Source organism: Octodon degus, unplaced genomic scaffold (assembly GCF_000260255.1).
Source record: "Octodon degus isolate 3935 unplaced genomic scaffold, OctDeg1.0 scaffold00315, whole genome shotgun sequence".
Lineage (NCBI taxonomy): Eukaryota > Metazoa > Chordata > Mammalia > Rodentia > Octodontidae > Octodon > Octodon degus.
In genome coordinates, this window is record NW_004524891.1 from 947,802 (window position 1) to 961,924 (window position 14,123).

At 41.0% G+C, this 14,123-nt stretch overlaps 1 protein-coding gene and 1 pseudogene across 2 annotated transcripts in view; one reads left to right on the forward strand and one right to left on the reverse strand.

Moving 5' to 3' along the window:
• St3gal3 (ST3 beta-galactoside alpha-2,3-sialyltransferase 3) overlaps nucleotides 1-14,123 on the forward strand; it is a 252,926-nt gene that overhangs the window by 136,613 nt on the left and 102,190 nt on the right. The window lies entirely within an intron of this gene.
• On the reverse strand, nucleotides 3,502-3,935 carry LOC105741167 (annotated as a pseudogene).

The window sequence follows — 14,123 nt, forward strand, 5'->3', positions numbered from 1 at the left end:
CGGCCCACGCTGCGCCTGGGCTGGGACTGGTCCCGCCGGCGCAGGGTAGCAGGAAGCTCTCCACACACTCACCGGACCTGGGCTAGGACTGGGTCTGTCACATTTAAGTACTTTTAAAACTCCCTTGCCACATTTTGTTTTGTTTGAGACAGGGTCTCACTATGTGATTCTTGCTCGCCTTAAACCTACTCCATAGCACAGACCAGTTTTAAATTCATAGTAATCCTCCTGCCTTCTCCTCTCCAGGGCTGGAATAACAAGCATGTACAGTACTCCTAGTCCATGACTCCTTTTTCATTGATCACCTTTCTGTATCCTGACCAGGACAGACATCATGGAAAATCAGAATTGTGTCTCCATTCCTCTCCTGCATAGTCTTCATCCATGCTTCTTCAGGTGGTAATAGTCACAAGTATACAAAAGATCTTGAACCAGGGGCTATTTGGCTTCCCACTGAATTATCTGGCATCTGGCCCTATTTCTTAGAGCCTAGTTTCACAGTGCATTGTACTGTGAGTTCAGACACTATACTATAACTCTCTGAGCCTATGTACATCATAGGGGCAAGTATGAGGGAAAATGGTCTGCCCTGTTTAGCAGCTAGTAGAGAGATGTCAGCCATATGTTAACATCTGGGGAAAAGAATTGATTGTGCCCAAAAAAACATAGGCTTCCCTCTTAGAAAACCCTTAATTCAGTGCATTGGGCAAAAAGAAAAAAAAAAAAAGTATATAAGCCATGAGCAAGTGAAATGCCATTAGAACAGAAGAGATGCAGTAATTGCCAAGTTGAATCACATTGATAACAAAGGATGTGTTATTGAGGACATGATAACTAGAGTGCTTAAGCTGTCTTCAGCAGGGGAGGAGGAGAAAGAGGAGGGTTTCCCTTGCTATCTTGACAGCTGAGTGGTACAGAATGGAATTAGCAGTTCAGTAGCTTGCTGTTGTGTCCTAGGCCAGTTCCATGAAATATCTGAGTCAACTTGGTCTGTGGAATTGGCTTGTCTTGGTTAATTTAACTCATAAGGTATGAACTAGAGCTGTACTGTTGATACAAAGGTTTTTCCACATCAGTGTTCTGTAGCGAAGAAAAGAAGGGTAGAAGTGTTTCTGCCTTCTTCCAGGGCGAAATTGCCAACTTAAGGATCCTGCTTCTCTCTCTCTCTTTCCTTCCCTCCCTCCCTCTTGTAATTGTTGTTGTTGGGGTGGAGAGGATTCATGAGCCAAGTTTAGATCTTTGGAATCAAATTCTACCTCTTCTGCCTACTATGACATAAACTTAGATAACTCATTTTAGCTCTCTGAATTCTGGCTTGTCTTTATGAAAAATGTAGGCAATTAGCATTCTCTTCCTATAGTTTTGTGAAGAATAAAAAAGGAGTATATACACTGTGAATAAGAATACAAGTATAGGGCCGGCCAGATAACTCAGCAGACAAAATCACCTGCTTAGGCAGGCATCAGGACCAGGATTCGATTCCCTGCATAACGTGCCACCCTTACCCCAGGGGCGTGCTAAGGTAGAGTTTGAGATTGGGTGTGGTGGCATACACCTGTAATCCCAGCGCTTTGGAGGCTTAAAACAGGAGGATCACTGAGTCTGATCTTTGTAGTGAGACACTGTAGACCCTGTACTAAATACATTAAAAAATAATAATAATAAATGTAAGGGTTTCTTCTTATTTATCTTGATTGAGATTTATTTAACTTTTTGAGTATAAGAACTCACGTGCTCTGGAAAATTTTCAGCTATCCTCTCCTAAATATTGTCTCTGCTCCATTCTTTGTTCCTTTACTCTTTCTACTCCTATTCCAAAGCCCTGATTAAATTTTAGACCTTCTTGATCTAGCCTCCATTTCTATTAATTCATCTCCAACATTTGCCACCTTTCTTACCCTTTCCATATGAAACTGTACCCTTGAAGGACTCAGTCTAAGGATGAAGTAGGAGTAAGTTTGTAGCCTCAGGCCAAGACTATGGAAACAATTTCCATGGCTCTGAGTGACTAGGAATTAATATAAGTAGTTAATAAATAAAAGCAGTTGATACTCATTGCCAGGGTTCTCATCATTCAGGTGACCTTGTTGACCTCAGGCTACTGAGATCAGTGTAAGCTGTTCTAGGCTTCAGTGTGCCACCAAGCACTTGGCAGAGGCAAATGCAAACCCCATCTAGAGAATGAGGTGAACTCAAGATAACGTTTTAAGGAAATGAGCAGCTCACAGCAAAAAGTAACTAAATACACAAGGAAACAAGCTCTCATTAATGAGAACCATGAAAACAGCAGACAAGAAAGGAGAACCCACAAAGATTTCTCAAATTAGATTTACCAGTGTCTTATTTACTGTCTCATTAGCAGGAAAAAAAACAGTACCCAACACCCACAACTTAAGGAAGGAGAGATTTGTTTGTTTGTTTTGTATAGAGAATTGAACTCAGGACTCTGTACTTGCCAGGCAGGCGCTGTGCTGCTGAGCTGCATCCCCAGCCCAAGGAGAAGTTTATTGTGTCTCGTGTTTTCAGTCCATGGTTCACTGGCTGCAAGGCAAAAGGTGCTTGGGCGAGGACAGCTGCTCTCAGGATGGCAGCCAGGAAGCAAAGACTAAAGAAAGGGGCCAGACCCCAAGAGCTGCTCTTGTGGGTACCAGTGTCCCACCCTTCAGCCAGGCCCTGCTTTTCAGTGGCATGCAGCTATGTATGTATCAGTGTTTTTCGGTCCTCTGATGAGTTTAACTCCTCATGGTCCAGGGACCTTCTGAAAGCCCCACACCTAAAGATGGCAAATTTCTGGAGGACTTTCTAGGTCTAAACAATAACTAGACACAGTTTATAATGCAATTATATATACTAAAAGAAATAACAGATGAAACTATGTGCATAGAATAGGGAATCGTGAAAAGTAAAATATTAGATTTTAAAACATTGAACCTTTAGAACTGAAAAACACAATGGCCAAAAAGAAAAACTGAGTAGTAACACTCAGCAGCAGAGTATGCAAAACTGAAGACACTGTTAGTGAACCAAACATAAGCTGGAAGAAATTATAATGGGGGTCAGCTAACTTTCTGAAAAGGGCCAAGTAGTAAATATTTTAGGGTTTGAAGACTATCGTCTTTGTTACACTTGCTCAGCTCTGCAGTTGTGATGTGAAATGACTCATAGACAATAATACATAGTTCAATGGATATGGTTGTATTACAATACCCCTTGTTTTATGGACAGGAATTTTAATTTCATATAATTTTGTGTCATAAAATATTATGCTTCTTTTGATTTTTTTTTTTCCTCATTCCCGAAGAGTTTAACTCGTGGGGTTGTAATAAGATTCTTACATAAAATAGGTGATAGCTTGGCTTTGTTCCACAAGGTGTAACTGGCTGACTACCAGTTTTTGTTTTTTTTAAACTTATATTCAGCATTGTCTGGACCATGATTAAAAGAGGATATCATCTTGTGACCTCCCAGAGGATAAATGTGTCGCAGCTCATGTGCAACTCCTTACAGTCCTAGCTTGGTCCTCCTCCAGTGTCTCCCCTAGGAGTTGTACCTGATTTTATTACCTGTCTTCATACGAATCCACTGAGGAATGGGGTGATTCTGCTTTTGCTTCATGGTCAGGAATGGTTTGATTCTGAAAGTCCTGTGAGAAGACATGGTGAGGGTAGGAGGCGAGAGCACGCACTCGATGGCGGACTGAGGCAGAAGAGCTGACCTCCAGTTTTGTGTGGGCCCAGGAGGCGGGTATTGAACCCAGGAACTTCAAACTGGGCTACATCCCCAGCCTTTTTTAAATTTTTCTTTTAGATTTTGAGACAGGGTCTTGCTAAGTTCCTAAACTGCCCAGTCTGGTCTCAAACTTGTCATCATGCCAACCTCAGGCCAACCACTGATCGCCAATGGAATACAGCTGTATCTGCATGAGCCTCACTTCCTCCCCCGAGAAGGTGATTTCTCTTCTTGAAACTAATAAAATAGTTTCAGAATACCTTTATGTCGTGTGATATTCCAAAAACTTAGGAATAGATGTTTTTAACTTTACTATATTCTTTTAATTATATATAGTAGTGTAAGTAGATGGATTATAAGAAGTAGATTCATTTGTGTTTCCTCTGAGAATCCCTGCTGTCTGTATGTACATTATCAGATCGCTTGTCCATTCTGTGAAAATTCAGAAAAGCGATGTTCAAAAACTTGTCTCTTAACTGCACAAAGCAGATATTCAGGAAGACAGTGTGTATTTTGGTGGTTGGAAACATAGGCCATGGAGTCAGACCTGGGGTTTCAAGGCCCCACCCTACATCTTGCTGCCCCAATCTTGAGCATTATTTAACCACCAAGTCTCAGTTTCCTGCTCTAATGTGCAAATAAGAGTAGTAATAGCCAAAAGATGCAGTTTATCTTGTACTGTCATCACTGTCTGGTAAGCTGAGAAAGATGTAGTCAGAAAATAAGACCAGGACTCAATTTTCTTCCTTCCTCATTCATACCCAGAGATTGCAAATTAAAGTAAGATGGTCACTGAGAAAGTCATATTTGAACAGAAATTCAAAGTGACAGGTCAGTCCTGTCCCCATTTGGAAGCAGAACACTCCACACAAATCCTAAGGAACAGCCAGGAATGTGCACCTTAGCCTAGGGAGAGAAGGGCATCTGGTCGCCTCAACGGAGCCAGAGCCTGGTGTTCAGCTGGGACATTCCCAAGCCAATGTGGGCCTTCTAGGTATGGATTTAATTCAGTGCAATTCTTATCTATTTCGTCTGGGTAAGGGTAGCTGTGCTGTGCTCTAGAAGAGTTCTTGTCTGCTGCTACAATGTGGTGTTTTATAGTTACCAGGTGTGCAAAGCATGGGGCTTTATTGCTTAGTCTAATTGACACAGAGATACAAATGCCTAAGCCAAGAACTGTTCACCCCCAGAGTGGTGTGAAGAAATAGAACCATTGTGAAAGCTCTAAAAACACATGCAGTCAGAACACAGATGAAGAAAGTGTGTCACACACCTATAACCACAGTTGTGCAGGAGGCTGAGACATGAGGATCATGAGTTCTAGGCCAGCATGGGCAGCGTAGCAAAAACAATCTCCAAACAAAACAAGCAAATAAAATACAGCTGATGACGAATACAAAATCCTAAAACAGTCTGCTAGATTCCCTGTGGCTGCACAGGGTTAAGGATTTATTGTACACCTAAAACTATATGCCCAGTGCCATACGAGGGTATGTAACTTCTTCACAAGAATAGCTTAGGTGGCTTCGTCTAGTTTCAGGGTTTTACATATCATTTATATGCTGACAACTTAAATTTATGTCAAGCCCTCTTTTTCCACCCCAGACTCATTTATCTATTTGTTTCCTTTAGTTGGATGCTTTAGGCATCTCACAGTTAACTTCTGTGTTAACTGAACCACATCTCCACCTCCAGAATCCTCCCTACCACAGAAAAAAGTAACCCTGTCCTTCCAGGTACTTGAGTTAAGACTATAACATCAATTCTTTGACACTGAAATCTAATCATCAGCAAACAGACCCTATTGGGTTTACCTTAATACAGTGCTCTAGATGCAGCCAGGTCTCCTTACCTGCAGGCCATTACCCTATCCAATAGCCATCCTCTCCCACCTCATTATTGCTCTCTCAACAGATCTCCCTGCTTCCTGCTTGCTTTCTGTGGCCTACTGTGTTAGTCCACTAGCTATCACTGTCACAGAATACCTGAGAACTCTTAAAAGGTGGAAGATTTATTTCAGCTGTCTGTGTCAGAGGTTTCTTGGGCAGTGCTTTGGCTGTTGTGAAGCAGAACATCATGGCAGGGTTTGTATGACAGAGCAAGTCTACTCACCTTGTGGCAGCTGGGAAGTGAGCAAAGATGAGTCCAGGATTCCAGTGTCCTCCTCAAGGGTCTAGCCTCAGTGACCTAACTTCTTCCAGTAGGTTCCACTTCCTGAAGGCTTTACCTTTTTCTGCCTCCTCCCAACAGTGGCATCATCTTGGGACTAAGCTTTCAGTAAGTGGCTTTGGGGAACATTTGTATTGCAAGCCATAATATCTACTTCCATATGGAAGCCAAAAATGTTCCTGTTGAAATGCAGGATAGAAGGGCCTGCCAGATAGCTCAGCTGACTTAAGTGCCAGCTTAGGCAGAGACAGTGGCTGGGGTTCGATCCCTGGCCTGCCGTGCTAGCCCTGCCCCCCAGGGCACCCTGGGATTAGGCATGGTGGTGTGTGCCTATAATCCCAGTACTTGGGAGGCTGAAAACAGGAGAATCACTATGAGTCCAATCTACATAATGAGACCCTGTAGACTTTTAGACCCTGTACTAAATATATTATAAAAAAAAAAAAAAAAAAAAAAAAAAAAAAAAAAAAAAGCAGGATTTTCCTCTTACATGGCTGTGACTTTGTACCCATTAACAATCTCTCCCCTTCCAGCCTTTGGTAAAACATTCTCCTCTCTGCTTCTGTGTGCTTTATTAGCTTTTCCACATTGCACGTGTTAGTGAAATCATGCAGTCAAAATCTAAAATTTTACGTCTACTATAGTTGGTATGAATCAGGGCCATTCTTGGTTTATAACAGGAAAGCACAGCATTGCAGAGTTTGGTAGATTCTTTGTTTCACAACTGCTAGCCTGTGTCCAAACCCACTGTTTGAAGACATATGCTCCTCGCTATCTTGATACCATTGTGACCAAGACGTACAGAGTCAAGTTTCCACATTGCATTTCACTGGGTCTCTTTCTACACCCTGGGTCTTGACCTTGACTGCAGGTGGGAATCAGTTGGGGAGCTTAAAAAATTACTGCAGCCTCACCCCACCCTATAGAGATTTAGAAGTCATTGGGATTTTTGGAACTTTACAGGTAAGTCTCATACGCAGCCAGTTTGAGAACCACTGCTTTAATAAAAAATTTGATTTCCTGTCTGAGTAATTTCCTGCTTCCCCAGGTGATTGATATCAAGAATAAATGTGTCTACACATAGGGTTCATCTAAAGTCATGCAATGACTTATATCTAGGACTTTACCTGATATTTTATAGGATCTAGGGATCCTGTTTAGATACCTTTATGTTATGTTATGTTATGTTATGTTATGTTATGTTATGTTATGTTATTTATTTATTTATTTATTTATTTATTTTGTATTTTGGGGAAGGGTCTACAGGGTGTTCAGGGTCTCACTACTAGATCGGACTCATAATGATCCACCTGTTTATAGCCTCCCAAGAGCTGGGATCACAGGTGCACACCACCACGCCCAGTCTTAATTGCCCTCTCAGTGAGCCCTGGGGGCAGGGCCAGCACAGCAGGCCCAGGGATCAAACCCCGGGCCCCTGTGATACCTTTATGTTTAACAGTTTTCCAAGATGCTTCTAATGTGGGAGGGCCAAGAATCATGGGGGTATGGTCTTCAAGGCTGTTATAATAGTGTAGTTACATTGGGAGAATAGGATTGTGAGTGCTTTTGTTTTGGATCTAAGTATTGTCCTTATGATATCTTTATAATGAAAAGAATATATTTGGATACTCTTTTTAATGTAAGTTTTTTCAGACTTTGATCATGAGCTAGGTGTGGTGGCTATAATTCTAGTACTCTGGTATGAGACAGGAGGATCATAAGTTCAAGTCTAGCCTGAACATCTTAGTGATTTAGTGAAAAATAGTCTCAAAAACAAAGGCTTAGGGGTATAGCTCAGTGCAAAGGCCCTGGGTTCAGTTCCCAGTATTGAAGAACAAAAACCTTTTTCATTATGAGCTATAAATCTCTAGGCATTATTTTCAACAATACATTTTATATCACTTTTTGTTTACCAATCTTTTTTTTAGTTTCCTTCATGGTCTTTTATTTTTCAGTACCAAGGATTGAACTTGGGACCTTGCACTTGCCAGGCAGGCACTTATGCTGCTGAGCTATATCCCTATCCCCTTTCATGGTCTTTTCAAATCTCAGACAATTCAAGATCTTCCCATTGACTTACTTATTCCCTACCTATAATTGAAACAAAATTTGTATAAAGACACAATGCCTATAATTTCTATGCTGTTAAACCTCCAAGAGTGTGAGAATGGAACATGGTAACTCTGGAGGGCTGGGTACAAATCAGAGCATATGGAGTTTTGGCCAGGCCTGGTGATACATGCTTGTAAATCCCAGCGCTCAGGAGGCTGAGGTAGGAGGATCACTGAAAATTCAAGGCAAACCTGGTCTACATGGTAAATTCAAGGCAGACCTGAACTACATAGCAAGACCCTGTATAATAAATCAATTAAAATTTTAAAATCATATGGAGCTTGAGAGATGATTTGAAGCAGTAAGTTTGAACTTCATCTTGAGGGTAAAAGATACAGTGAAAGGCTTTAAGCAGATAAATAACAGTTTTGACCTATAGAAGATGGCTCTGACCTCAGGAAGATAGTTTTGATTAGAGAGGGACAAGAGTGGAAAGGGAAAAAGAATATCCAGGGAGGTATTGTAGCAGTATGGTATAAGAAATCCATAGAAAAAAAAAATCAAAACCCAAATCTGGTTTTCTAAAGAACAAATAAAATTGATAACCAGCCAGGATAATGGAGGGTTCAGATTACTAGTATTCGAAATGAATGAGGGGGACCGGGTGATCAAGCGCAAAGACCTGGGTTTGATCCGCATACCGGCTACCAAAACTAGGCTTGGTGGTGCTCGCCTGTAAGCACTAGAGAGGCTGAAACAGAGGGATCACTACAAGCCCCACCTGCGTAGTGAGACCCTCTACCAAATAAGTTAAATAAATAAATAAATGATTTTTTTTTAAAAGACATGAAAAAGGGATCATCACTACTAATCCACATTTTTTAAAAAAAATTATGTATTTGGTACAGGGTTTCACTATGCAGCTCCAACTCATAATGAGCCTCCTGTTTTCTTCCCAGCGCTGAGGTTGCAAGTATGCACCACCACATCCAGATTCAGTGGCTGGCTCAGTGCACCCAGGGGTGGGGCTAGCGCGGTGTGTGGTACTGTCCATATGCTTGCCTAAGCAGGCACTTAGGCAGCTGAGCTATCTCACTGGCCCCAATTTATACTTAATAAAAGGATATTATTAAGTATAATAATAGGATAAAAAAAATTGTCACTATCCCCAGCTAGGATAGTGACACATGCCTGTAATCCTGGCATTCGGGGAAGCTGGGGCAGGAGGATTAAAAGTTTGAGCCCAGCTGGGGTAACTCAGTGAGTTAGCCAAGACCCTGTCTAAAAATTAAAAAAAAAGATTCAGAAGGGGTGGAGATGTGCTTGTGAAGGGCCTTTTACCAATCCTATATGGACACTCAGGGACACACACACAAAAAATCATAGAGGAGCATTGTGAACAACCCCTCTGCTAATAAATTTGATAACTTAGATAAAATGGGCCAGTTTCACGAAAAAAAAATTACCAAAACACTTAAGGAGAAATTGATAGTTTAGTAGGAGTGTATTCTAAAGAAATTAAATTGGGGTGGGCTTCGTGGCCCACACCTGTAATCCCAACTCAGAAAGCTGAGGCACAAGGATCACAAATTTGAAGCCAGCCTAGGAAAATTTAGTGAAACCTTGTCTCAAACTTTTAAGGAGTATAGAGGCTGGAAATACAGTTCAGTGCCCCCTGTCTTTAATCCTTAGTGCCAATGAATGAATGAGAAGAAATTGAATCAATAATTAATAACATTGCAAAATAAAACAGGCCTTGATGTTTTTATGGGTGGAGTCTATCAAAATTTAAGGGAAAATAATAGTTCTTTGTCATCTCTCTCATTTAATAAAAGCAGAATGAACACTTCCCAGTTCTTTCTGTGAACCAGGCTCACCCAAAACTAAAATCAGATAGACATTAGAAGAAAGGAAAAGTATGTATCAATATCTCTCATGAATACATTGCAGATATTCTCAACAAAATGTTAGCAAATTGATTTCAACAGTTTATAAATATATACCACAACCAAGTATGCAAAGCTAGTTCAACATTTGAAAATCAAGTAATATATTCAAGCACATCAACAGGATGAGGAACAGAACCTATGCTTATATCTATAATGTACATAGAACATTTGACAAATCCAATATCCTGTTAGCTAACTCATGCTCATGATGATAACTAGATGCTTTTCCCCTAAGATGAGGAAGAAAGGGAGCATATCACTTCATACCACTCATTCCAGCATCATATTGAAAGTCCTAGTGCATTCAGTCAGACAAGAAAATAAAAGCCATACACATTGAGAAGGAAGAAATAAAACTGGCTCTGTTCACAAATGACATAATTATCTGCATAGTAAATATCAAAGATTGGCAAATACTTCTGGAACTAATGACTGATTAGAGCAAGGCTGCAGGATACAAGGTTAATATACATAAGGCAGTTGATTTCCTATGTGCCAGAAATGCACAGAATTAAAAATATGTCATTTACATCAGCACCAAAGAAGAGCAACAGGGAAGGAGAGAGAGGGAAGGAAGGAAGGATAGAGAAGAGAGCAGAGAAGAGTGGAATGGAGGGAAAGGAAGGGAAGAGGAGAAAGAAAAAGAGAAGAGAAACCAATATTTAGGGGAGAAATCCGACATTGTGTGTGTCTGTGTGTCTACACATATTTGAAGAAAACTACATAACTAACAAAAGAAATGTAGATATATGGAGAGGTATTCCATGTTCTGATGTAAAGACTGAAGGTATTTTGTTCTTTTCAACTTGTTCTGTACCTTTGATGTAAAATCCCAGATTATTTTATGGCTATCAACAAATTTAAAGTTTATATAGAAAGGAAAAAGATCAAGAATAGCCAACAATACCAATAAAGAATAATTTTCTGAGAGCTACAGAAATCAAGATAGCAAAGTATTGGCAGGAGAATAAGCCAATACAGTAGATCAGAAGAGTAGGATAGAGAACCCAGAAGCAGACCCACACAAATACCCCACTCAAATATTGATCTTTTAACAAATGAACAAAGACAATTCCATAGGAAAATGACAGGTTTTCAACTAATGGTACTAGAACACTTGGACAGTCCATGGACACAAATAAATCACGTGTTTCACAAAAATTAACCTGAAATAAAACCTAAGTTGACCAGAATTATTATTGTTTGTTTTTAGTTTTGTTTGTTTGTTTGTTTGTTGTGCAGGATCTCACTACATAGCCCAGACTCGTAGTGATCCTCCTGATTTCTGCCTTCCAAGTGATGGGATTATAGGCATGCGCCACCACGCCCAGATTCCATCACCAGCTCAGCGTGCCTGGGGGCAGGCCAGTGGGCCATGTGGAGCTTTTGTTTGTATTTTTAAAAGCCCCCAAAAGGCTCCTGTGTTCAGAGGTGAGGATTTTGGGAAATGACTGGAGGGGTCTGGCTTCATCAGTGGATTCACCCAGGGACAAGCTGATCACGCAATAGGCTTTTTGGAGAGGGGACACATTAGTTGAAGCAGTTACTGGAGCCTTGACTTTGAGGAAGCTGTTTTGTCCCTGGCCACCTCTTGGGCTCTTCACTCCCTCTCTCTGGCCTCCTGTTCACCATGAGGTGAGTCATTTTCCTCCATCACATGTTCTCCATCAGACCAAGAAACAATGGAGCCAAAGGACCACAGGCTGAAATATGAGGCTGAAATACACCTGCCCCCCTCAAGAAAAAAAGTCAATCTTTCCTCTCTTAAGGTGTTTATTCTCAGTTATTATGTCATAGCAACAGAAATTTAATGCATAAGTGTTAAATATAAAACTAAAGAAACTTCTAGAAAATAACAGAGGAGAAAATCTTGGGGGAATCTTGGGTTTAACCTATTTTTAGTTATAAAACTAGAAGCACAACCCAGGAAAGAAGAAAATTGATTTTTATCAAAATATAAAACCAAACCAGATTAGCAGCACAGCACCTGCCTGGCAAACACAAGGTCCTGAGTTCAATTCCTGGTACCAAAAATTTAAAACCTGTACTCCTTGAAAGGCACTGCTAAGAGAAAAAAACAGCTACAGACTGGGGGAACATTTGTGAAACACATAGCTCATGAAGAATTTGTATCCACGATATATGAAGAACTCTAAGAAATCTCAAAACTCAACAATGAGTAAACAATCCAATTTTAAAATGGGCAAAAGATCCAGACACCTGCCCCCCTCAAAAAAAAAAAAAAAGATTTCCAGGTGACAGGCACATGAAAAAGTGCTGACATCGTATGTCAGCAGGAAGTACAAGTTAAAACAACGATGAAATACTACCACACACCTATTATAATGGCCAAAAAAAATTAAGTGCCAGCAAGATGGCAGCGTGACTGGAATTCTTACTCATTGGCAGTGTTTTCCGAAGTTAAACGTGGTCTCACTGGATATTGTGGCAACTACCTTCCAAGGTATTTACCCAACTGGGTTCAAACCTACATGTACACAAAGACTATGTGAACCAATATGGTGACACACGCTGCTGTGTAATTCCAGAAGGTGAGAGGCAAAAGCAAGAGGATCACAAATTGGAGCCTATTCTGGGCGAGATCCTGACTCAAAAAAATAAATAAAATAAAAAAGAGCAAGAATGCTTCTTAGCAATGAAAAGAAGTGAGTCATTCAGTCACAAAGACTTGGAGGAACCCTAAATGCGTAATTACATGAAATAAGCCACTTTGAAAGGGTACATACTGTGTGATTCCAACTATGTGACATTGTAGAAATCACAAAACTATGGAGACTGAAAATCAGTGAATGCCAGGTGGAGAAGGAAAAGGGATACATAAATGTGTTCATCAAATTCCACAGAACACTGTAAAACAAAAGGCAAACTTTTAACTGTTGGCTTTAGTTCATACTGTATCAAGAGTAGTTCATTTGTTGTAACAAATGTACTACACTGATGCAAGATGTTAATAAGGACAAGATAGACAGGCAGGCAGAATATAGAAATTCCATACTATTATCTAAAGCTATTCCTCCCAAAATAAAGTATATTAGTAATATAAAAAATAACCACAAAGCTCAATGTGGTGGCACACACCTGTAGTCCCAGTACTCAGGAGGCTGAGGCAGGAAGATCATTGGGAATTCAAGACCAGCCTGGTGGCCAGGGAGATGGCCCAGCAGCATAAGCACCTGCCTGGGAAACACAAGGTTGTGAGTTTGATTCCTGGTGCCATGAAAAAAAAATTATAAACGGGGCCGGGGAGATGCCTCAGTAGAATAAGCACTTGCCTGGCAAGCGCAAGAGCCTGAGTTCAATCCCCGATTCCACCAAAAAAAAAAAAAAAAAAAAAAAAGACCAGCCTGGTAATACAAAGGGAGTTCAAGGCCAGTCTGAACTGCATAGTGAGACCCTGCCTCAAAAAGGAAAAAAAAAAAAAAACCGCCCCCTAGTTGAGTTTCTGTGTTTTCTTCATAAAATGGGGATGATAATGTCTGTATACAGAGGTGTTTGAGGACTGACAGTAATGTAAAAAATAAAAACAAAACCCCTGATATTGTTCAATAATTGCTGACTACATTTCTCTGCTTTGTTGTTTTGCTTCCTAAACTACCTTTTAATAAGGTTTCCTTCCTCTTCATATCTGCTCTTACCCCTTAACCCAGGCCTCTTTTTTATTCCTGTGCAAAAAACCTTGAAGCAGAAGTATTATTGGCAGCGAGAGCACATCTGGGCTCATGTTGGCAGTTCTCCAAATGGGCCCTTTACACGTGCTGTGTCCAGTGCTGACAGTGCCCTTCCACCCCTCTTGGCATTACCCCCTAATTCCTCAGGCCACGTCAACTGCCTCCCTCCAAACACCCTGTATGCTACTCTGGTTGTGCTTCTCCTCGAAGGTATCTTTATTTCCGTACCTACTAGCTTCTTGTGGGCAGGAACCAAAATGGAACTGTCGGGCCTCCGAGTGCAGTGCTTTTCTGTAGCACCCTGAGTGGAGGGGACATGAGCACAGTCAGCAGCAGCCCTGTTCAAGCATGAACATCTTTTAAGAGCTCTTGATTGTTTTTAAAATAATTCTGTACCGGGCTGGAGAGATGGCTCAGTGGTCTAAAGCACCTACTCGGAACAAGCTTGGCAAAGCACAGGGACCGCGGTTCAATCCCCCAGCACCACATGCCAGTGAGCCGCGCCCCCTGGTGGGCTGAGCTGGCCACACACACA